The 22500-nt window shown below is 39.0% G+C and overlaps 1 protein-coding gene across 5 annotated transcripts in view; it reads left to right on the top strand.

The window, feature by feature from the left end:
* The window catches only part of LOC133572070 (alpha-1,3-mannosyl-glycoprotein 4-beta-N-acetylglucosaminyltransferase C-like), a 490538-nt gene that overhangs the window by 348859 nt on the left and 119179 nt on the right, over positions 1-22500 (top strand). For 4 of the 5 annotated variants that reach the window (XM_061924731.2, XM_061924729.2, XM_061924730.1 and 1 more), the window contains one exon: positions 22379-22439. The exons of the other annotated variant lie outside the window; for it this stretch is intronic. The gene's annotated coding sequence lies outside the window, so the exon portion shown is untranslated. The remainder of the gene's footprint in view (positions 1-22378; positions 22440-22500) is intronic. 5 annotated transcript variants of the gene reach the window in all.

The raw sequence follows: 22500 nt of genomic DNA, 5'->3' as shown, positions 1-22500 counted from the left end.
AGTAAATAAATAGCCAGAAGAAGAAATATGTTATATACAAATAATGTTCTGGCTACTTTAAGGGGAACAGCACTTTTTTTTTTTTTTTTTTTTCAATTTTCGTAAATCATTCACAATCCTAATGTAAAAAAAACACGTTTTTTTCTGTTGTTTTTTTTTTTTTTTTTTTTGCATTCTAAATTCTAAATAAACTTTAGCAATAGTCATCTAAAAATGGATGTGATATGGTTTGTTCTATTCCGCCTATAAAGCGCTCAAAAAAAAACATCCAAAAACCTCCGTCAACGTTTTATATACACGCTGTAAGTATATATGTTTAACATTCATAATAACATGTAATATTTATGTATTTCGAACGGGACAAGCGGTAGAAAATGTATGGATGAATTTACGTATTTTTCTCATTTTAAGCATCGGGCGGCGTGTTTCACAGTTTGCTATTTCCCTCAACAACAACAACACTACAACAAAGACTACTTTGGGACAAAATGATGATCCAGAAACATATATTTTTGAGCCTGAATATAAGGAGGATGATCCACACGTTTTAGAAGCTGAGTGATAAACAAATCCAGCAAGTAGCAGTATTGCTAAGTGCTAAACAGGATATACAAACTATGAACATAATAAAACAATATCGCTTACTGTACAATGTCTGCTCTTACCGGGATAAAGACTGGTAGGATGTTTATATTTTCCCGTTTACATGGAGAATTAATCATAATCCTCACAAATTGTTAAAAAAAAAAAAATTTGATATCTTAGTCGAATCGTGTTTATACAAGTTTAGATTGGGGAACGTTGAATTTTTATAGTGGATTTTAACTTTTGACGGTTCATCGTTCTGTGATCTTGAAAATGTCCCAAGGAGGGCTATCTTCAACCGAGGATTTCCGCTAGCAAATTCGGCAATTTTTACGAGAAAATCCATCGATGCTACCTGGTTCTGATTCCCGTAAAAATAAAAAAATGTTCCACGCTAACAAAGCAAGAACAAGACAGCAACGCTCCACATTTTAAAGGGCGCTAGCTCTATGCTAATTTACATTGAAAATGCTTTATTAATGCCACAGATTAGCTTTATTGATTACTTCCAATTTGGTAATGAAAATGTTAGTGTGTAATTAGTCCACAACATACAGTGTAAACACTTTGTAGGGCTCGGCAAAGGACAACTGGCACATTCACCTTAATGGCAAAGACTACTTTCTTACTATTATACACATTCCTTTGCTTTAATGCAATTATTTCATGCTTGAATGCCACAAATAAGTTATTTTTTATTCATTGTGAGTTATACGGATGCACTTTATGTTCAATTTCGGTGTTTTGAGGTAAAAACTTTTAAAAGGCTCTAAAATGGAGACAAACTGTTATTCGACTGCTAAAAAAACGTTAGCGGGAGCAGAACAGACTGCTTGTATCGAACGTTTTAGACGAACCTGCTTTATTTGCTGATATCGGACTGATACCAGACACAAATATCGAATCGGGGCACTTTTAAACGGTCGTATCCGAGATTATTTGTGTATTTAGTCCTGAAAGGCATTTAAACGTTAGTATATTATCCTGCCTGCGACCTACTATATTATCTTCTTGATTGCACACAATATTAACAAATACACAAAAGATCACCATCTTCCTGTAGAAAGAAAAAAAACAATGAAAACAAATGATATTATCATGCAATATGTATTATGTAAATTAGTCTGCATCACTAAGGCGATAACAACGCGACTCGGAAGAGCAATAAAAGAGCTTTATTAAGACGTATGGATTCAAACGCAAAGGAGTCGTTTGCTTTTTGCTCAGAAACACGTGCCGCGTCTCAATTTGCGTACTTGCGTTATTGCACGCCTTGATAAAGTGACACTAAAATGCAGAAAAATCTAATAAATTGTGGCTTGTCGTAACGAGATAACTGTGTGTTCCACCCCAGTCCAGTAGGTGGCAGTACATGCCTGACTAAACATGAATTGTTTAAATACCGTTCAAGGCAGTGGGTGCACGGATTTAAAACAAATACATTTTCAACTATTGGTCAACAAACAAGGGAAAAAAGATTTTTTGGTGATAATATATTGTCATTTTGGGTCAAAATTGTGTAAAATTTTGACTTCCTTGTGGAAATATTCCACTACAAACTATATTTATTTTTATACACTTTTTATACACAATTTATTTATCAATCAATCAATCAATCAATCAATCAATCAATCTTTATTTATATAGCCCTAAATCACAAGTGTCTCAAAGGGCTGCACAAGCCACAACGACATCCTCGGTACAAAGCCCACATAAGGGCAAGGAAAAACTCACCCCAGTGGGACGTCGATGTGAATGACTATGAGAAACCTTGGAGAGGACCGCATATGTGGGTAACCCCCCCCCCCTCTAGGGGAGACCGAAAGCAATGGATGTCGAGTGGGTCTGACATAATATTGTGAGAGTCCAGTCCATAGTGGATCCAACATAATAGTAAGAGTCCAGTCCATAGTGGGGCCAGCAGGACACCATCCCGAGCGGAGACGGGTCAGCAGCGCAGAGATGTTCCCAGCCGATGCACAGGCAAGCGGTCCACCCCGGGTCCTGACTCTGGACAGCCAGCACTTCATCCATGGCCACCGGACCTGTGCCCCCCTCCCTCAAGGAAAAGGGGAGCAGAGGAGAAAAGAAAAGAAACGGCAGATCAACTGGTCTAACAGGGGGGCTATTTAATGGCTAGAGTATACAAATGAGTTTTAAGATGGGACTTAAATGCTTCTACTGAGGTAGCATCTCTAGTTGTTACCGGGAGGGCATTCCATAGTACTGGAGTCCGAATAGAAAACGCTCTATAGCCCGCAGACTTTTTTTGGGCTCTGGGAATCACTAATAAGCCGGAGTTCTTTGAACGCAAATTTCTTGCCGGGACATATGGTACAATACAATCGACAAGATAGGACGGAGCTAGACCGTGTAGTATTTTATACGCAAGTAGTAAAACCTTAAAGTCACATCTTAAGTGCACAGGAAGCCAGTGCAGGTGAGCCAGTATAGGCGTAATATCATCAAACTTTCTTGTTCTTGTCAAAAGCCTAGCAGCCGCATTTTGTACCAATTGTAATCTTTTAATGCTAGACATAGGGAGACCCAAAAATAATACGTTACAGTAGTCGAGACGAGACGTAACGAACGCATGAATAATGATCTCAGCGTCGCTAGTGGACAAAATGGAACGAATTTTAGCGATATTACGGAGATGAAAGAAGGCCGTTTTAGTAACACTCTTAATGTGTGACTCAAAGGAGAGAGTTGGGTCGAAAATAATACCCAGATTCTTTACTGATTCGCCTTGTGTAATTGTTTGGTTGTCAAATGTTAAGGTGGTATTATTAAATAAATGTCGGTGTTTAGCAGGACCGATAATCAGCATTTCCGTTTTCTTGGCGTTGAGTTGCAAGAAGTTAGCGGACATCCATTGTTTAATTTCATTAAGACACGCCTCCAGCTGACTACAATCCAGCGTGTTGGTCAGCTTTAGGGGCATGTAGAGTTGGGTGTCATCAGCATAACAATGAAAGCTAACACCGTATTTGCGTATGATGTCGCCTAGCGGCAGCATGTAAATACTAAAGAGTGCAGGGCCAAGAACCGAACCCTGAGGAACTCCGCACGTTACCTTCACATAGTCCGAGGTCACATTATTATGGGAGACGCATTGCATCCTGTCAGTAAGATAAGAGTTAAACCACGACAAAGCTAAGTCTGACATACCAATACGTGTTTTGATACGCTCTAATAAAATATAATGATCGACGGTATCGAAAGCAGCGCTAAGATCAAGAAGCAGCAACATAGATGACGCATCAGAATCCATCGTTAGCAGTAGATCATTAGTCATTTTTGCGAGGGCTGTCTCCGTAGAGTGATTTGCCCTGAAACCGGATTGAAAAGGTTCACAGAGATTGTTAGACACTAAGTGTTCATTTAGCTGCTGTGCGACAATTTTTTCGAGGATTTTCGAAATAAAGGGAAGGTGGGACACCGGTCGGTAGTTTACCATGAGATCAGGATCAAGGTTAGGTCTTTTGAGCAGAGGATGAATAACCGCTTTCTTGAATGCTAGGGGAACAGTGCCAGAGGAAAGTGATAAGTTTATAATATTTAGCACTGATGGACCTAATAATACAAAAAGCTCCTTGATAAGTTTCCCAGGAAGTGGGTCAAGTAAACATGTTGTTTGTTTTATCCCACTTACACGCTGTAATAGTTCCTCTAATGTTATTTCATCAAAAAGAGAGAGACTATTTTGTATTGCAGTATCCGTCGTAGATACAGTTGTATCTGTGTTAATAGAACCCAGTTGTAGCTGGGATGCGTTGTCTTTAATCTCCTTTCTAATGAGTTCAATTTTCTTATTAAAGAAATTCATAAAGTCATCTGCCGAGTGGGTGGAGCTATTGGGAGGAGTCCCTTGTTGTCCCTTGTTATCGGAAAAAAAAAAAAAAAAATTGATAATTTTTTTATTTAAACATTTCGCATTTTTGTAAGTATTCCACTTACACCTGTCACTGTCCTGATCCGTTGTCCCCGGTGGATTCGGGGACACTTGGCCTGGCGACCCACCACCTAGTCCTCCCTCCACCCTGCCGTGACTCTTGAACTTGGTCTTTTTTTTTTGTATTCTGGGGACATCTGGAATCCGTCCTTTGGGAGGGGGTTACTGTCATGATCCGTTGCCCGGATCATATTTTGTTTAGTTTTGTTCTATCAGTTCCACTACCTCAGTTCTGTTTCCAGCACCCCTGGGTTTGTGTTTTGGTTACCACCGGCCCGGATCGTGTTTTTTGTTATAGTCTGTTAGTTTTGGACTCCCTTAGTTCCTGTTTTTGTGCACCCTTGTTTGCTTTTAGTTACCATGGGTGCTTATTGTTTCCACCTGTCTCTGATTGGTGCTCGGAACGCTCACCTGTTTCCCGAGCACTAATCAGAGGGACTATTTAATCCTGCCTTTGCCGGTCAGTCGGCCTGGTTTCATTGTTTGCTTCTTGCCACAGTTACGTGAGTATTCCTTACCTCTAGTCTATGCCAAGTGTTAGTGTTAGCGTCCAGTGCGATCGGCACGTTTTTTCTCGGACTTGTTTTCAGTTTTTTGTACTTGTTGGATTTCGATAATAAACCATGTTCTTACCTGCACGACTTGTCCGGAGTGGTCCGGACCCCCCGTCGTGACACTGATTAGTTTCACCTGCCTCTGATTAGTGTTCGGCATGCTCACCTGCTGCCGGGCACTAATCAGAGAGCTACTTATTTACGTTGTGCGCCACAGTCGGTCTGGATTCCTTATTTGGTTAATTCCTGCTTCTATGTTTCTTGATTCCTGGTTCCTGTGCCAAGTTTTTGCCTTAGCTGCCCGTGCCATCGGCGCCGTGTCTCTTTTGTTTGTTTCCTGTCTTTTTGTATGTCGTATGATTTATGACAAATAAATCATATCCTACCTGCACGCTTCGGGAGAACGACCACACATAAACATGCCACCCAATCGTGACAGTCACGTCATTAGGTACACCTGTATGCGTGTACAAAGCTAGTAATACTATAAATATTCATGTCACAATATAATTACCCTATTTCCCGGACTATATAAGCCACACCCACTACATTTTAGAAGAAAAACATATGTTTTCATATATTAGTTGTACCGGACTATAAGTCGCAGATATGTGTTGCGAAATGAGTTATTTACACAGAAATATTATGTAAATGTTTATTTACCTTAATTGCTTCCAAACGGTGTCTGTGACAAGGCAGTAAAACGGCGGCTCAAGCAAAACAGAAATCACCGTCATGGACCGACGAGCTGCGCAAGCTTTTTATTGTATTTATTTATTCATTCGCACAATATAAACCGTACAAAAGGTAACATTGTAAAAAAAAAACTAAAACATAGAGACAAGAAATGAGTAATGAGATATACGTAATAGGAAATAAGTGCAGGTGAGAAAAGAAACCCCAAAAGGCTTATGCAAGGTTCTCATCTAAAGCAGTAAATTAACAAACAAAATTAAACATAGTTTATAAAAAACATAAGATAACAAGTAGTCTACCTTGTGTGGATTGCTAGCTCTTGCTAGCTCGCTCGCCAATCAGCTAAACAGACTCAATAACTCCACGGTGACGTTTTGGTGAATTTACTGAGGAATTTGAGAAACTGAAACAATACAAAAAGAATGTCATTGAAAGTTAATAATACTAACACAGACATTCGTGAACCTGTTAGCATATTAGCTAATGCTAACGACGCTCGCTTGAATACATTACGATAGCACGTACACAATATGCATGAAAACACTCCTACAGACATCGCACATGGGACGGTTCGGTAAGTATGACTTGTTTTAGTTTTATTGTAAAACTTACAAACGTTGTTTGGAGTGATGAATGAAGAATTCATACCAGTAGAAACGCTATGGACGGCTACAAGACGGGGACGGCAATTGTACCTCTGGTCGAAAGCGCTAAACAGACGGACACTGCGGCACCTGCAGTGGGCAAACTCGTCCAAAAGATGGCGCCGTTGAACAAACAATAATACACCTATTCGGTGTAATACTATTTGCATCCATCAATTAGCCGCAGGGTACAAAGCGTGGGAAAAAAGTAGCGGCTTTGTCAGTATAATTGTATCTAAGTTATCACAAAACTTTGTGATTCAATGAGTTCCCGGCGAGCAGACAAAATCTGTCTTTAATCCTACCAAGCAGAAGGCTTGTAAAACTCCACTGTGTAGGATGGGAAGCAACATGGTGTTCTGTTTCTTTCATGTATTGGTAATCAACATAAATATATTGTCTTGACCCGAGATCTACAAAGCGAAGAGGAAGCAGGACCAGACTCCCCTCCAGGCACCGCTTCTTTGGACTGTTTAACGACCTTTTCTTTGAACTGTTGTAATCAAAGGCAATGGCTGTTTACGACCCCCCCGCCCTTAGAAACAGCTGTTGCCATGTAACCAGGGAAAGTCCAAATAAAAGAGGAGGCGTACAATCTTTCGCCAGAGCGTGATGGAGACTGTACAAGAGTACAGCCCAGACGCGCTCGCCTCAATTGAGCCAAATTTAATTCTGTCTCTGTTTAATTCCTTGCTTCTTGTCTTGTTTAATAGATGTCATCAAGGTTTGAGCCTGACAGGCTTGTAGGCTGGACTTACGGTATTATCAGTGTGCTCGTTCAACTCTACCTCATCTCGCTGAGAGCTGCTTCGAATATTTTGAGCCTCTCTCGTAGCAACGAGGTGTCCCTAATATTGTGACCAGTAGAGGTAGTGTCACACAGTCAGGGGTCCAGCGGGCCGCGCTTCGCCTCGTGTGAGTCACGGGCTGGTTCCCTGCGACCTGGCGGGCGCACGTTGACGTCTAACCCGCGCTGGCGTCCGTCCCCGGAGCCACCTGTCTACAGAGCCCGACACCGGGAAATTGGGCCCTCGAGAGACTGTCGTGGCGACCTGATTCCTTTCACCGTAGCTCGCCATATTCCTGGAGGACTCCTGAAAGGAACTGGCCCGTTCTTTATAGGCCGGCGGCACATTCTAAAAATACTACCATAGAACCCGTCCAATGACTCATCAAGTCTCGATCCTCCTTGTTCTGGTACTAAAAAAGTCTATAAAGTCTATCCTAGTTACACACAACATTCACTTCCTGTTCAGTGCAAAGCAAGCTTCAAATTAAAAGCATGGTATTTTTTTTTTTTTACTTGGATTCTACCACAGCAATTAACTTTTTTTCTCTTTTTTTTTTTAAACGGTATCACACTAATAGAAATATTAATATCATTGTATTAAAGTATACACAGAAATTAGGTAAGTAAAAGTCTAAACCGGTGGTTCTCAAGCCTTTTTCCACCAAGTACCGCCTCAGAAAACACCTGCCAAGTACCACCATAATGACCAACATTACAACACAGTAGCGTAGTAGGCCTAAGTATTCATTAAAAACAAGGCAGAGGTTTTATTTGCCAAGTATATTTAATATTGTGCACAAACAACAGTGATACTCCAAATTGACCTTAGAACTTTAGATTTTTTTTCAGTCCGTGCGGGAATTCGCAATATCACGATCGGCCTGATTCACGCAAATTATGCAACTTTCCTGCACATTTTGGCAAATCATATTTGTCCCATCAAAACATACGTTTGTTTTTTGTGCGAAAAAAAAAAAAAGTGTCACAAAATATCAACGCCTTATCGATCAAACCGCACCAAATCCGCCCCCTTACGTCTCTCAGACGGTCACACATGCGACGGTTTGGTAAGTATGAATTGTTTTAGTTATATTGTAAAACTTACAAAACGTAGTTTGGAGTGATGAAGGAAGAATCCATAACAGTAGAAACGCTATGAACGGCTAGAAGACGGGGACAGCAATTGTACTTCCGGTACACTGCATCACCTGCAGTGTGCAAACTCGTCCAAAAGATGGCACTGTTGAACAAACAATAACACACCTATTCGGTGTATTTGCTTGTTTTTTTTAATGAAAAACTATTTGCATCCATACATTAGCTGCACCGTTTTACAAGCCGCAGGGTGCAAAGCGTGGGAAAAAAAGTAGCGGCTTGTAGGCTCGGCCCGTTTAACGCAAATGATGCAACTTTGTTAACTTTCCTGCACATTTTGGCCAATCATATTTGTCTCATCAAAACTTACGTTTTTTTTTTTTGTGTGAACCAAAAACAAAAAAACTGTCACAAAATATCAACGCGTTATCCATCGAACCGAACAAAATCTGTCCCCTTCCTATTCCTGTCTGGAGCGCTGAGCCTTCTGGGTAACGTGGTAGTTTACTGGCGGCACGCGAAAGCCTGTGAATGCGGGAAAAACCCACGAATTAGGCCTAGCAACGAGTAAAAGAGTGACTTGTAGATTGGAAATTACTCAATATGAGCGTTTACTTTTCCGGTGTAAAACATGTGGTTGACAATTACGAAGCCCTTCTGTAATGATGATTAACTGTTACAACTATTACAGTATTTTCCGGACTATATAAGCCGCGCCCACTAAATTTTTAGAAAGAAACAAATATTTGTCCATATATAAGCCGCACCTGACTATAAGGCGCAGGTATATACGTTGTGAAATTATTTATTTACACTGTGATATTCTGTAAATGTTTATTTAATTGTTAACTTAATTTTTTCCAAACGGTGTCTGTGACACAGCAGTAAAACGGCTGATCAAACAAAACAGAAGTCATTGTCATGGACCCACTAGCTGCGCTACGTAGCTCACCAATCAGCTAAACCAGTGGTCCCCAACCTTTTTGTAGCTGCGGACCGGTCAACGCTTGAAAATTTGTCCCGCGGACCGGGGGGGGTGATTTTTTAATTTATTTTTATTTAATTTATTTATTTATTTATTTAAAAAAAAAAAAAGAAATACAATCATGTGTGCTTACGGACTGTATCCCTGCAGACTGTATTGATATACATTGATATATAGTGTATATATTGTGTTTTTATGTTGATTTAATAAAAACTAATAATAAATAATAATATATATATATATATATATATATATATATATATATATATATATATATTTTTTTTTTTTCCTTGTGCGGCCCGGTACCGGTCCGCGGCCCGGTGGTTGGGGACCACTGAGCTAAACAGACTCAATAACTCCACAGTGACGTTTTGGGGAATTTACTGAGAAATTTGTGAAACTGAAACAATACAAAAAGAATGTTATTGTGAGTTAATAATACTAACGCAGACACTCGTAAACTTGCTAGCATATTAGCTAATGCTAATGACGCTCGTTTGATCACATTACGACGGTACGTACAAATATGCATGAAAACACTCCTAAGAATTAAGAATTGTTTTAGTTGTATTGTAAATAGAGATGTCCGATAATATCGGACTGCCGATAAATACATTAAAATGTGATTTCGGTAATTATCGGTATCGGTTTCAAAACTATCGGTATCGGTTTCAAAAAGTAAAATTCATGTCTTGACTGCCTTTGCGTGCCAGCCTAGTCACATAATATCTACGGCTTTTCACACACACAAGTGAATGCAAGGCATACTTGATCAACAGCCATACAGGTCACACTGAGGGTGGCCGTATAAACAACTTTAACACTGTTACAAATATGCGCCACCCAGTGAACCCACACCGAAACAAGAATGACAAACACATTTCGGGAGAACATCCGCACCGTAACACAACTTAAACACAACAGAACAAATACCCAGAACCCCTTGCAGCACTAACTCTTCCGGGACGCTACAATATACACCCCCTCCCTCGCTACCCCCGCCACCAGAGCACCGGCGCCATCTTTTCTGCCGCCCGGGAAAGTTCCGCTCCAGCAGGTCTGCAGAGGCCGTCTTGGTCTTATGAGTAAATTAGAAAAAAAATAAAAAGACGCTGCATAATTGCCTGGCAGATAATTAATTGGTGTTTAGTCGCGGCGTATACGTCCAGTCTGCTGGTAGCCGCCCGCCGTATCGATGACACGGCTAATGAGGGCGATAATGAGGGGAACTTTAGGACGAGGCGAACAATGGAGACATCTGCGCTTCCCTCCTGCACGACGACAATACTCCACATATTTTATCTGCAAGCTAGCGCCACTTCCTGTCCCTCAACGTGCTTGCTGAACAGCACCCGGCTCCTTTGGTCCCGAGGTCTACCACCACACTGTAAGACACCAGCTAGCAGGTTTTACGGTAAAAAAGAACTGGCGCGTAATTTTACAGTAAAAAAGAGCGGGCTGTAAAAAAAAATTTGTTTACAGTAATCCACTGTGACACTGTTACAATTTTGTCATTAACAAAGATACACAGTTTACGGTGAAGATAAAAACTGGCAGTTGACAGATTTTTACAGTAAAAATAAAACTGCATCCATTTTTCCATTTACAGTAATTCACTTTGAAAGAACAGCCGAAAAACTTTACGGTAAGAAAAAGCCAGCTAAAACCACATTTTACGGTAACCCCCCATTCCCCATTCCCCCCCAAAAAACGGCATCTCAGTCTTCAAAATTTTACAATAGAAATAAAAGTGTTTTTTTATTTATTTACAGTAATGCACTGTAAAAACTAACACACATTTTACGGTCAAAAAAACAACCTGACAGACCAGTTGACAACATTTTACAGTAAAAATAAAAGTAGAACTATTTTTCCATTTAAAGTAACTCACTTTGAAAGAAGAGCCGTAAACTTTACGGTAAGAAAAAGCTAGCAGATCGGTTGCCAGAATTTGCCCGTAAAAATAACAGTTACAATCTTTACATTTACAGTAGTGCACCGTAAAATCAACTACTGTACATTTTACTGTAAAAAAAAAACAACAACAAAAAAACGGCACCTCAGTCTTCAAAATCTTACAATAGAAATAAAGTTACTGACAGTAATGCGCTGTAAAAACTAACGCACATTTCACGGTAAAAATAAACCAACAACCTGGAAGCCCAGTTGACAGAATTTTACAGTAAAAATAAAAGTAGAACCATTTTTCCATTTACAGTAATTCACCTTGAAAGAACAGCCGTAAACTTTACGGTAAGAAAAGGCTAACCGCTAAGTTGCCAGAATTTTCCCGGAAAAGAAAACAGTTAAAACGTTTACATTTACAGTAGTGCACCGTAAAACCAATTACAGTACATTTTACGGTAAAAAAAAAAAAAAAAAAGGCAGCTCAGTCTTCAAAATTTTACAGTAGAAATAAAAGTGCACCGTGTTTTATATCTACAGTAGTGCACTGTAAAAACTAACACACGTTTTACGGTAAAAACAACAACAACCTGACAGCCCAGTTGACAGAATTTTACAGTAAAGATAAATGTAGAATTATTTTTTTCGTTTACAGTAACTCACTTTCAAAGAACAGCTGTAAACTTTACGGTAAGAAAAAGCTAGCAGCTAAGTTGACAGAATTTTCACCCAAAAATAACAGTGTTAACATTTTTGCATTTACAGTAGTGCACCGTAAAACCAACTACAGTACATTTTACGGTAAAAAAAAAATGGCAGCTCAGTCTTCAAAATTTTACAGTAGAAATAAAAGTGCAACATAGTTTTTACAGTGCACTACTGTAAATAAAAAAAAAAACATGTTGCACTTTTATTTTGACTGTAAAATTTTGAAGACTGAGCTGCCATTTTTTTTTTTTTTTTACCGTAAAATGTACTGTAGTTGGTTTTATGGTGCACTACTGTAAATGCAAAAATGTTAACACTGTTATTTTTGGCTGAAAATTCTGTCGGTAAAAAAAACAACCTGACAGCCCAGTTGACAGAATTTTACAGTAAAAATAAAAGTAAAACTATTTTTCTATTTACAGTAATTCACTTTGAAAGACCAGCCTTAAACTTTACGGTAAGAAAAAGCTAGCAGCTCAGTTGGCAGAATTTCCCCCAAAAAAATAAGTGTTAAAATGTTTACATTTACAGTAATGCACCGTAAAACCAGCTACCATACATGTTCCGGTAAAAAAAAAAAAAAATGACAGTACAAATAAAATTGCAACATGTTTTTTTTATATTTAGTAATGCACTGTAAAAACTAACACGCATTGCACAAAAACACTGTCGCGGATATTTTATTGTTGGTCATGATGGAGGTACTTGGAGAGCCAAGTGTTTCCTGAGGTGCTAGTTTATTTTTAAAAAGTTTGAGAACCACTGATCTACAAAATTGTTGTAAGTACACCTCTGCATAAGAAAACTTAAGAAAAAAAACATATATGAGTGGGGGCTGTTTGGATCCTTGAGGCCATAAATTAGATTTGTTTTAAACTATCATTGTTCAATAAATAATTCAAAAGCAATGTTGTTATGAATTATTTACATAGTTAAGACTCCAATTACTTCACATCAAATATTCCAAAGTTTGGGGGAACATATTGCATCTTTTGTGTTTTTCTCATAAAAAAATGTTTTTATTTGGGGAAAAAAAGGGCAACACATACAAAAATAATAAAAAATCTTTATAGCAACAGATAGTTCTTAAGTTTATTTCTTAAGTGTTGAAAGTACAAAAAAATATTAATATATGACTTAATTTTAACACTTTAGTCACTGAGACCCGTTTAGGTCCCCGGGACCTTTAATGTCGTCCAATTAGGGGGAGCTCTAAGGGTTACAATATGTATTATAATAGTTTTGAAAATGAAAAATAATAAAATGGACACCACATTTTTGAATTTTTCAGTATTTCGGTTAACTTATTGCAAAGCCAAATATCGCGCAAATGTTTTTTATGTTTTTTTAATCAATATCAAATATTCCAAAGATTGGGGGAAAATATTACATATTTTGTTTTTCTCATAAAAAAAAAAATATTTGGGGAAAAAAAGGGCATACAATACCAATAGCAACAGATAGTTCTTAAGTTTATTTAATGATATTTAAGTGTTGAGAGTGCAACAACATATTAATATGACTTAATTTGAACACTTTAGTGACTGAGACCCTTTTAGGTCCCCGGGACCTTTAATGTCGTCCAATAGGGGGGAGCTCTAAGGGTTACAATATGTATTGTATTGGTTTTGAAAATGAAAAATAATAAAATGGACACCATTTTTTAATTTTTCAGTATTTCGGTTAACTTATTATACAGCCAGATACCGCGCACATTTAAAAAAAAAATGTATTATTATTTTTTTTATCACTATCAAATATTCCAAAGATTGGGGGAAAATATTACATATTTGGTTTTTCTCATAAAAAAATATATATATATTTGAGGAAAAAAAGGGCATAAAATACCAAAAAAATAAAAACTTTTTAGCAACAGATGGTTCTTAAGTTTTTTATTGGTATTTAAGTGTTGAAAGTACAAAAAAATATTAATATATGACTTAATTTTAACACTTTAGTGACTGAGACCCTTTTAGGTCCCCGAGACCTTTAATGTCGTCCAATAGGGGGGAGCTCTAAGGGTTGCAATATGTATTGTATTGGTTTTGAAAATGGAAAGTAATAAAATAGACACCACATTTTTTAATTTTTTAGTATTTCGGTTAACTAAGCCAAATATCACGCAAATGTTTTTTTTTGTCAATATCAAATATTCCAAAGTTTGTGGGAATGTATTGCATGTTCTGTGTTTTTCTCCATAAATACATGTTTTTATTTGGGGGAAAAAATGGCATCAAATAAAAAAAAAAAATACAAGCTTTATAGCAACAGATAGTTCTTAAGTTTATTTAGTGATATTTAAGTGTTGAAAGTACAAAAAAATATTAATATATGACTTAATTTTAACACTCTAGTGACAGACCCTTTTAGGTCCCCGGGACCTTTAATGTCGTCCAATTGGGGGGAGCCCTAAGGGTTACAATATGTATTGTATAGGTTTTGAAAATGAAAAATAATAAAATGGACACCACATTTTAGAATTTTTCAGTATTTTGGTTAATTTATTGCACAGCCAAATATCACGCAATTTTTTTTTTTTTGTAATTTTTTTTATCAATATCAAATATTCCAAAGATGGTGGGAAAATATTACATATTTTGTGTTTTTCTCATAAAAAAAAAATGTATTTAGGAAAAAAAAAGGGCATAAAATACAAAAAAAATAAAAGCTTTTTAGCAACATATAGTTCTTAAGTTTATTTATTGGTAATTAAGTGTTGAAAGTACAAAACAATATTAATATATGACTTAATTTTAACACTTTAGTGACTGAGACCCTTGTAGGTCCCTGGGACCTTTTAATGTTGTCCAATAGGGGGGAGCCCTAAGGGTTACAATATGTATTGTATTGGTTTTGAAAATGAAAAGTAATAAAATGGACACCACATTTTTAAATTTTTTAGTATTTTGGTTCACTTATTATACAGGCAAATATCGTGCAAATGTTTTTTTTTATATCAATATCAAATATTCCAAAGTTTGGGGGAAAATATTGTATATTTTGTGTTTTTCCCATAAAAAAAAATTGGGGGGAAAAAGGGCATCAAATACCAGAAAAATACAAGCTTTTTAGCAACAGCTAGTTCTTAAGTTTATTTATTGGTATTTAAGTGTTGAAAGTACAATAAAATATTAATGTATGACTTAATTTTAACACTTTAGTCACTGTGACCCTTTTAGGTCCCCAGGACCTTTAATGTCGTCCAATTGGGGGGAGCTCTAAGGGTTATGGACACCAAATTTCTTTATTTTTTAGTATTTGGGTTAACTTATTGCAAAGCCAAATATCTCGCAAATGTTTTTTTTTTATCAATATCAAATATTCTAAAGTTTGAGGGAAAATAGTGCATATTTTGTGTTTTTCCCATTAAAAATGTTTCTTATTTAGGGGGCAAAAAGGGCATCAAATACAAAAACAAATACAAGCTTTATAGCAACAGATAGTTCTTAAGTTTATTTAGTGATATTTAAGTGTTGAAAGTACAAAAAAATATTAATATATGACTTAATTTTAACACTTTAGTCACTGAGACCCTTTTAGGTCCCCGGGACCTTTAATGTCGTCCAATAGGGGGGAGCCCTAATGGTTACAATATGTATTGTATTGGTTTTAAAAATGAAAAATAATAAAATGGACACCACATTTTTTAATTTTTCAGTATTTCGGTTAAATAAGCCAAATATCACGCAAATGTTTTTTTTTTGTCAATATCAAATATTCCAAAATTTGTGGGAACATATTGCATATTCTGTGTTTTTCCCATAAATACATGTTTTTATTTGGGGAAAAAAGGGCATCAAATACAAAAAAAAATCAAAAAATCTTTATAGCAACAGATAGTTCTTAAGTTTATTTCTTAAGTGTTGAAAGTACAAAAAAATAATAATATATGACTTAATTCGAACACTTTAGTCACTGAGACCCTTTTAGGTCCCCGGGACCTTTAATGTCGTCCAATTGGGGGGAGCCCTAAAGGTTACAATATGTATTGTATTGGTTTTGAAAATGAAAAGTAATAAAATGGACACCACATTTTTTACATTTTTCAGTTTGGACCCCCTCGCATTAAACTTTTGGGTAACTTTTTCTCAGACCAAAAACTGTATCAAGTTCCCAAACAGACCAAGTCAATGTTCAGTTTCATGATGTCGCTCTCAAAACGTCAAGCACACAGAAGGAGTAAGGGGGTGGAAGGAAAAAAAAAAAAAAAGCGCGGCTGTGGCGTCCTGATTTCCTGGTAATTAGCAGCGTGCTAGCAAGCGGTCTGACACGACTGACCTCCGCTCTCAGTCGCGCTCGCCACGCGAAGCCTCTCCCGGCTTATTACGGCCCCAGCGTTACGGTAATGGAAGGCGCGCCTGCATGGCGGCGATAGCGCCGCAGGAAAGAGGTAGCCTATTATCCGCCGCTGTGTGGTCCTCTCCGCCGGTGGTCATAATGGCGAGGGAACGGGGGCGTGATGACGCATTTTGCGGCAGCGTTGCCCGCCGTTCATCCGGTGCTCCAATCCTCGGATTTGTTGTACGCTGCGAAAGAAGGAACAGCAATGGAAAGTGGCGATTGGGGGTCGGGGGGGGCGGGCTGTGCCTCTGTCAGCGGCCAGGATGTTTACGATCCAATCATCCCGCCTCCCCGCCTTCTCGTCACAGTCGGCCATGTTTCCGCCCGCGTTTTGCCGCCTTTGGTCTTCAAACGTGAACCATTAGGTTTCGACTCAAGCTGAGCCTAAAAAACTGAAAGTCTCATTTCCACTCTGCTGACTGGACTGTTAGGGTTTTGGTCCTAGTTAATAAAGCCCTTGGATCTTTAGGGTTTAGTCCTAGTCAGTGTAGCCCTTGCACCATTAGGGGTTTGGTCCTAGTTAGTAGAGCCCTTGGATCCTTAGGGTCCGGTTCCTAACTGGTGTAATGGTTTGTTTTGTGGTTGACCACAGTCTAGATCTCAAAGAGTAGCATATTTTTATTATGAATTGCTGATGTAATACACAAATGTAGGCTCTGTCCCAATCTGAATGTAGTGATGTGTTAGTGGATCCTTAGGACTTTTTGGGGTTAGTTCTCGTTGGTATATTCTTTGGACCTTTAGGGTTTAGTCTTAGCTGGTGGAACCTTAAGAACTTAGTGTTTTTTCCAAGTTCTTACCCTAGGATCCCTAGGACTTGTTAAGATTTAGTCCAAGTTGGTGGATTATTTGGACCTTTAGGGTTTAGTCTTAGCTGGTGGAACCTTAAGACCTTAGTGTTTTTTCCAAGTTACTGGAGCCCTCCCTAGGACTTTTTAGGATTTAGTCTTCGTTGGTGGATTCTTCGGACCTTTAAGGTTTAGTCTTAGCTGATGGAACCTTAAGACCTTTGTGTTTTTCCAAGTTAGTGGAGCCCTCCCTAGGACTTGTTAGGGTTTAGTCTTAGTTGGTGAAGCCCTTCAACTTTTAGGGTTTAGTCCTAGTTAGTGGAGTCTTTGGGACCATGAAGGTTTTGGTCCTAGTTAATAGCGCTCATGGATCTTTAGGGTCCAGTCCTAACTGGTGGAGTGGTTTGTTTTGTGGTTGACCACGGTCTAGGTCTCAAAGAGTAGCAGATTTATTTTATGAGTTGTTGATGTAATACACAAATGTAGGCTGTGTCCCAACCGGAGTGTAGTGAAGTGTTAGTGGATCCCTAGGACTTTTTGGGGTTAGTTCTCGTTGGTAGATTTGGATTTGGATCTTTAGGGTTTAGTCTTAGCTGGTGGAACCTTAAGCCATTAGTGCTTTTTCCAAGTTAGTGGAGCCCTCCCTAAGAATTGTTAGGATTTAGTCTTAGTTGGTGGATTCTTCAAAACTTTAGGGTTTAGTCTTAGCTTATGGAACCTTAAGACCTCAGTGTTTTTTCCAAGTTAGTGGAGCCCTCCCTAGGACTTGTTAGGAGTTAGTCTTAGTTGGTGGATTCTTTGGATCTTTAGGGTTTAGTCTTAGCTGCTGGAATCTTAAGACCTCAGTGTTTTTTCCAAGTTAGTGGAGCCCTCCCTAGGACTTGTCAGGGTTTAGTCTTAGTTGGTGGAGCCTTTGGACCGTTAGGGTTTTGGTTCTAGTTAATAGAGCCCTTGGATCTTTAGAGTTTAGTCCTAGTTAGTGGAGCCTTTGGACCATTAGGGTTTTGGTCCTAGTTGATAGCACCCTTGGATCTTTAGGGATTGGTTCTAATTGGTGGAATTTTGTCTTGTTTTGTGGTTGAACACGGTCTAGATCTTAAAGAGTAACAGATTTGTATTATGAATTGTTGATGTAATGCACAAATGTAGGCTGTGTCCCAAACTGAATACTTCCATTAGTACTTCAAGCAGTAAATTGTGTACTTTTTACAGTGTAGTGAAGTGTTAGTGGATCCCTAGGACTTTTTGGGGTTAGTTCTTGTTGGTAGATTCTTTGGACCTTTATGGTTTAGTCTTAGCTGGTGGAACCTTAAGACCTTAGTGTTTTTTCCAAGTTAGTGGAGCCCTCCCTAGGACTTGTTAAGATTTAGTCCTAGTTGGTGGATTATTTGGACCTTTAGGGTTTAGTCTTACCTGGTGGAATCTTAAGACTTTAGTGTTTTTTCCAAGTTAGTGGAGCCCTCCCTAAGACTTGTTAGGATTTAGTCTTAGTTGGTGGATTCTTCGGACCTTTAGGGTTTAGTCTTAGCTGATGGAACCTTAAGACCTTAGTGTTTTTCCAAGTTAGTGGAGCCCTCCCTAGGACTTGTTAGGGTTTAGTCTTAGTTGGTGAAGCCCTTCGACTTTTAGGGTTTAGTCCTAGTTAGTGGAGTCTTTGGGACCATGAAGGTTTTGGTCCTAGTTAATAGCACTCATGGATCTTTAGGGTCCAGTTCTAACTGGTGGAGTGGTTTGTTTTTTGGTTGACCACGGTCTAGATCTCAAAGAGTAGCAGATTTATTTTATGAGTTGTTGATGTAATGCACAAATGTAGGCTGTGTCCCAACCGGAGTGTAGTGAAGTGTTAGTGGATCCCTAGGACTTTTTGGGGTTAGTTCTCGTTGGTAGATTCTTTGGACCTTTAGGGTTTAGTCTTAGCTGGTGGTACCTTAAGACCTTAGTGTTTTTTCCAGGTTAGTGGAGCCCTCGCTAGGACTTGTTAAGATTTAGTCGTAGTTGGTTGATTATTTGGACCTTTAGGGTTTAGTCTTAGCTGGTGGAACCTTAAGACCTTAGTGTTTTTTTCCAAGTTAGTGGAGCCCTCCCTAGGACTTGTTAGGATTTAGTTTTAGTTGGTGGATTCTTCGGACTTTTAGGGTTTAGTCTTAGCTGATGGAACCTTAAGACCTTAGTGTTTTTTAAAGTTAATGGAGCCCTCCCTAGGACTTCGACTTTTAGGGTTGGAGCGGTATAGCTCGGTTGGTAAAGCGGCCGTGTCAGCAACTTGAGGGTTGCAGGTTCGATCCCCGCTTCCGCCATCCTAGTCACTGCCGTTGTGTCCTTGAGCAAGACACTTTACCCACCTGCTCCAAGTGCCACCCACACTGGTTTAAATGTAACTTAGATATTGGGTTTCACAATGTAAAGCACTTTGAGTCACTTGAGAAAAAAACGCTATATAAATGTAATTCACTTCACTTCACTTGTTAGGGTTTAGTCTTAGTTGGTGGAGCCCTTCGACTATTAGGGTTTAGTCCTAGTTAGTGGAGTCTTTGGGACCATGACGGTTTTGGTCCTAGTTAATAGCGCTCTTGGATATTTAGGTTCCAGTTCTAACTGCTGGAGTTTTGGTTTGTTTTGTGGTTGACCATGGTCTAGATCTCAAAGAGTAGCATATTTTTATTATGAATTGCTGATGTAATACACAAATGTAGGCTGTGTCCCAACCTGAGTGTAGTGAAGTGTTAGTGGATACTTAGGACTTTTTGGGGTTAGTTCTCGTTGGTAGATTCTTTGGACCTTTAGGGTTTAGTCTTAGCTGACGGAACCTTTAGACCTTAGTGTTTTTTCTAAGTTAGTGGAGCCCTCCCTAGGACTTGTTAGGGTTTAGTCCTACTTAGTGGAGCCTTTGCATCATTAGGGGTTTGGTCCTAGTTAATAGAGCCCTTGGATCTTTAGGGTTCGGTTCTAATTGGTGGAGTGGTTAGTTTTGTGGTTGACCACGGTCTAGATCTCAAAGAGTAGCATATTTTTATTATGAATTGCTGAGTTAATACACAAATGTAGGCTGTGTCCCATCCTGAGTGTCGTGAAGTGTTAGTGGATCCCTAGGACTTTTTGGGGTTAGTTCTCGTTGGTAGATTATTTGGACCTTTAGGGTTTAGTCTTAGCTGATGGAACTTTAAGACCTTAGTGTTTTTCCAAGTTAGTGGAGCCCTCCCCAGGACTTGTTAGGGTTTAGTCTTAGTTAGTGGAGCCCTTTGACTATTAGGGTTTAGTCCTTGTTAGTGGAGCCTTTGCACCATTAAGGGTTTGGTCCTAGTTAATAGAGCCCTTGGATCTTTAGGGTCCGGTTCCTAACTTGTGGAGTGGTTTGTTTTGTGGTTGACCACGGTCTAGATCTCAAAGAGTAGCATATTTCTATTATGAATTGCTGTGTAATACACAATTGTAGGTTGTGTCCCAACCTGAGTGTAGTGAAGTGTTAGTGGATCCCTATGACTTCTTGGGGTTAGTTCTCGTTGGTAGATTTTTTGGATCTTTAGGGTTTAGTCTTAGCTGGTGGAACCTTAAGCCATTAGTGCTTTTTCCAAGTTGGTGGAGCCCTCCCTAAGAATTGTTAGGATTTAGTCTTAGTTGGTGGATTCTTCGGAACTTTAGGGTTTAGTCTTAGCTTATGGAACCTTAAGACATTAGTGTTTTTCCAAGTTAGTGGAGCCCTCCCTAGGACTTGTTAGGGGTTAGTCTTAGTTGGTGGATTCTTTGGATATTTAGGGTTTAGTCTTAGCTACTGGAATCTTAAGACCTCAGTGTTTTTTCCAAGTTAGTGGAGCCCTCCCTAGGACTTGTCAGGGTTTAGTCTTAGTTGGTGGAGCCTTTGGACCGTTAGGGTTTTGGTCCTAGTTAATAGAGCCCTTGGATCTTTAGAGTTTAGTCCTAGTTAGTGGAGCCTTTGGACCATTAGGGTTTTGGTCCTAGTTGATAGCGCCCTTGGATCTTTAGGGATTGGTTCTAATTGGTGGAATTTTGTCTTGTTTTGTGGTTGAACACGGTCTAGATCTTAAAGAGTAACAGATTTGTATTATGAATTGTTGATGTAATGCACGGATGTAGGCTGTGTCCCAAACTGAATACTTCCATTAGTACTTCAAGCAGTAAATTGTGTACTTTTTACAGTGTAGTGAAGTGTTAGTGGATCCCTAAGACTTTTTGGGGTTAGTTCTCGTTGGTAGATTCTTTGGACCTTTATGGTTTAGTCTTAGCTGGTGGAACCTTAAGACCTTAGTGTTTTCTACAAGTTAGTGGAGCCCTACCTAGGACTTGTTAAGATTTAGTCCTAGTTGGTAGATTATTTGGACCTTTAGGGTTTAGTCTTAGCTGGTGGAACGTTAAGACCTTAGTGTTTTTCCAAGTTAGTGGAGCCCTCCCTAGGACTTGTTAGGATTCAGTCTTAGTTGGTGGATTCTTCGGACCTTTAGGGTTTAGTCTTAGCTGATGGAACCTTAAGACCTTAGTGTTTTTCCAAGTTAGTGGAGCCCTCCCCAGGACTTGTTAGGGTTTAGTCTTAGTTAGTGGAGCCCTTCGACTATAAGGGTTTAGTCCTAGTTAGTGGAGCCTTAGCACCATTAGGTGTTTGGTCCTAGTTAATAGAGCCCTTGGATCTTTAGGATCTGGTTCCTAACTGGTGGAGTGGTTTGTTTTGTGGTTGACCACGGTCTAGATCTCAAAGAGTAGTATATTTGTATTATGAATTGCTGATGTAACACACAGTTGTAGGCTGTGTCCCAACCTGAGTGTAGTGAAGTGTTAGCGGATCCCTAGGACATTTTGGGGTTAATTCTCGTTGGTAGATTTTTTGGATCTTTAGGGTTTAGTCTTAACTGGTGGAACCTTAAGACCTTAGTGTTTTTTCCAAGTTAGTGGAGATCTCCCTAGGAATTGTTAGGATTTAGTCTTAGTTGGTGGATTCTTTAGATCTTTAGGGTTTAGTCTTAGCTACTGGAATCTTAAGACCTTAGTATTATTTCCAAGTTAGTGGAGCCCTCCCTAGCACTTGTTAGGGTTTAGTCTTTGTTGGTGGAGCCCTTTGACTTTTAGGGGTTAGTCCTTGTTAGTGGAGTCTTTGGGACCATGAGGGTTTTGGTCCTAGTTAATAGTGCTCTTGGATCTTTAGGGTTCGATTCTAGTTGGCGGAATTTTGTTTTGTTTTGTGGTTGACCACGTTCCAGATCTCAAAGAGTAGCAGATTTGTATTATGAATTGTTGATGTAATACACGAATGTAGGCCTTAGTGATGCAAACGTTGTGATGCGAACGCAGCTAATAAAACCTTCCGCATCTTGTCACTTCTCAGGTGCAGCTGACCACTTCCTGGTTTCCGCTCCGAGTCCACCTGAAGTTGGCCTGATACTTTGGTAAGTCTTCAACCCCGAAGCTGGGGGGGGACGTGTTTACTCCTCTTTTTTTAGTTTCCGC

This window comes from Nerophis lumbriciformis, linkage group LG29 (assembly GCF_033978685.3).
Source record: "Nerophis lumbriciformis linkage group LG29, RoL_Nlum_v2.1, whole genome shotgun sequence".
Taxonomy (NCBI): Eukaryota; Metazoa; Chordata; class Actinopteri; order Syngnathiformes; family Syngnathidae; genus Nerophis; species Nerophis lumbriciformis.
The sequence above is the reverse complement of the archived record's forward strand: the minus strand, read 5'-3'. Positions and strand labels throughout refer to the sequence as shown.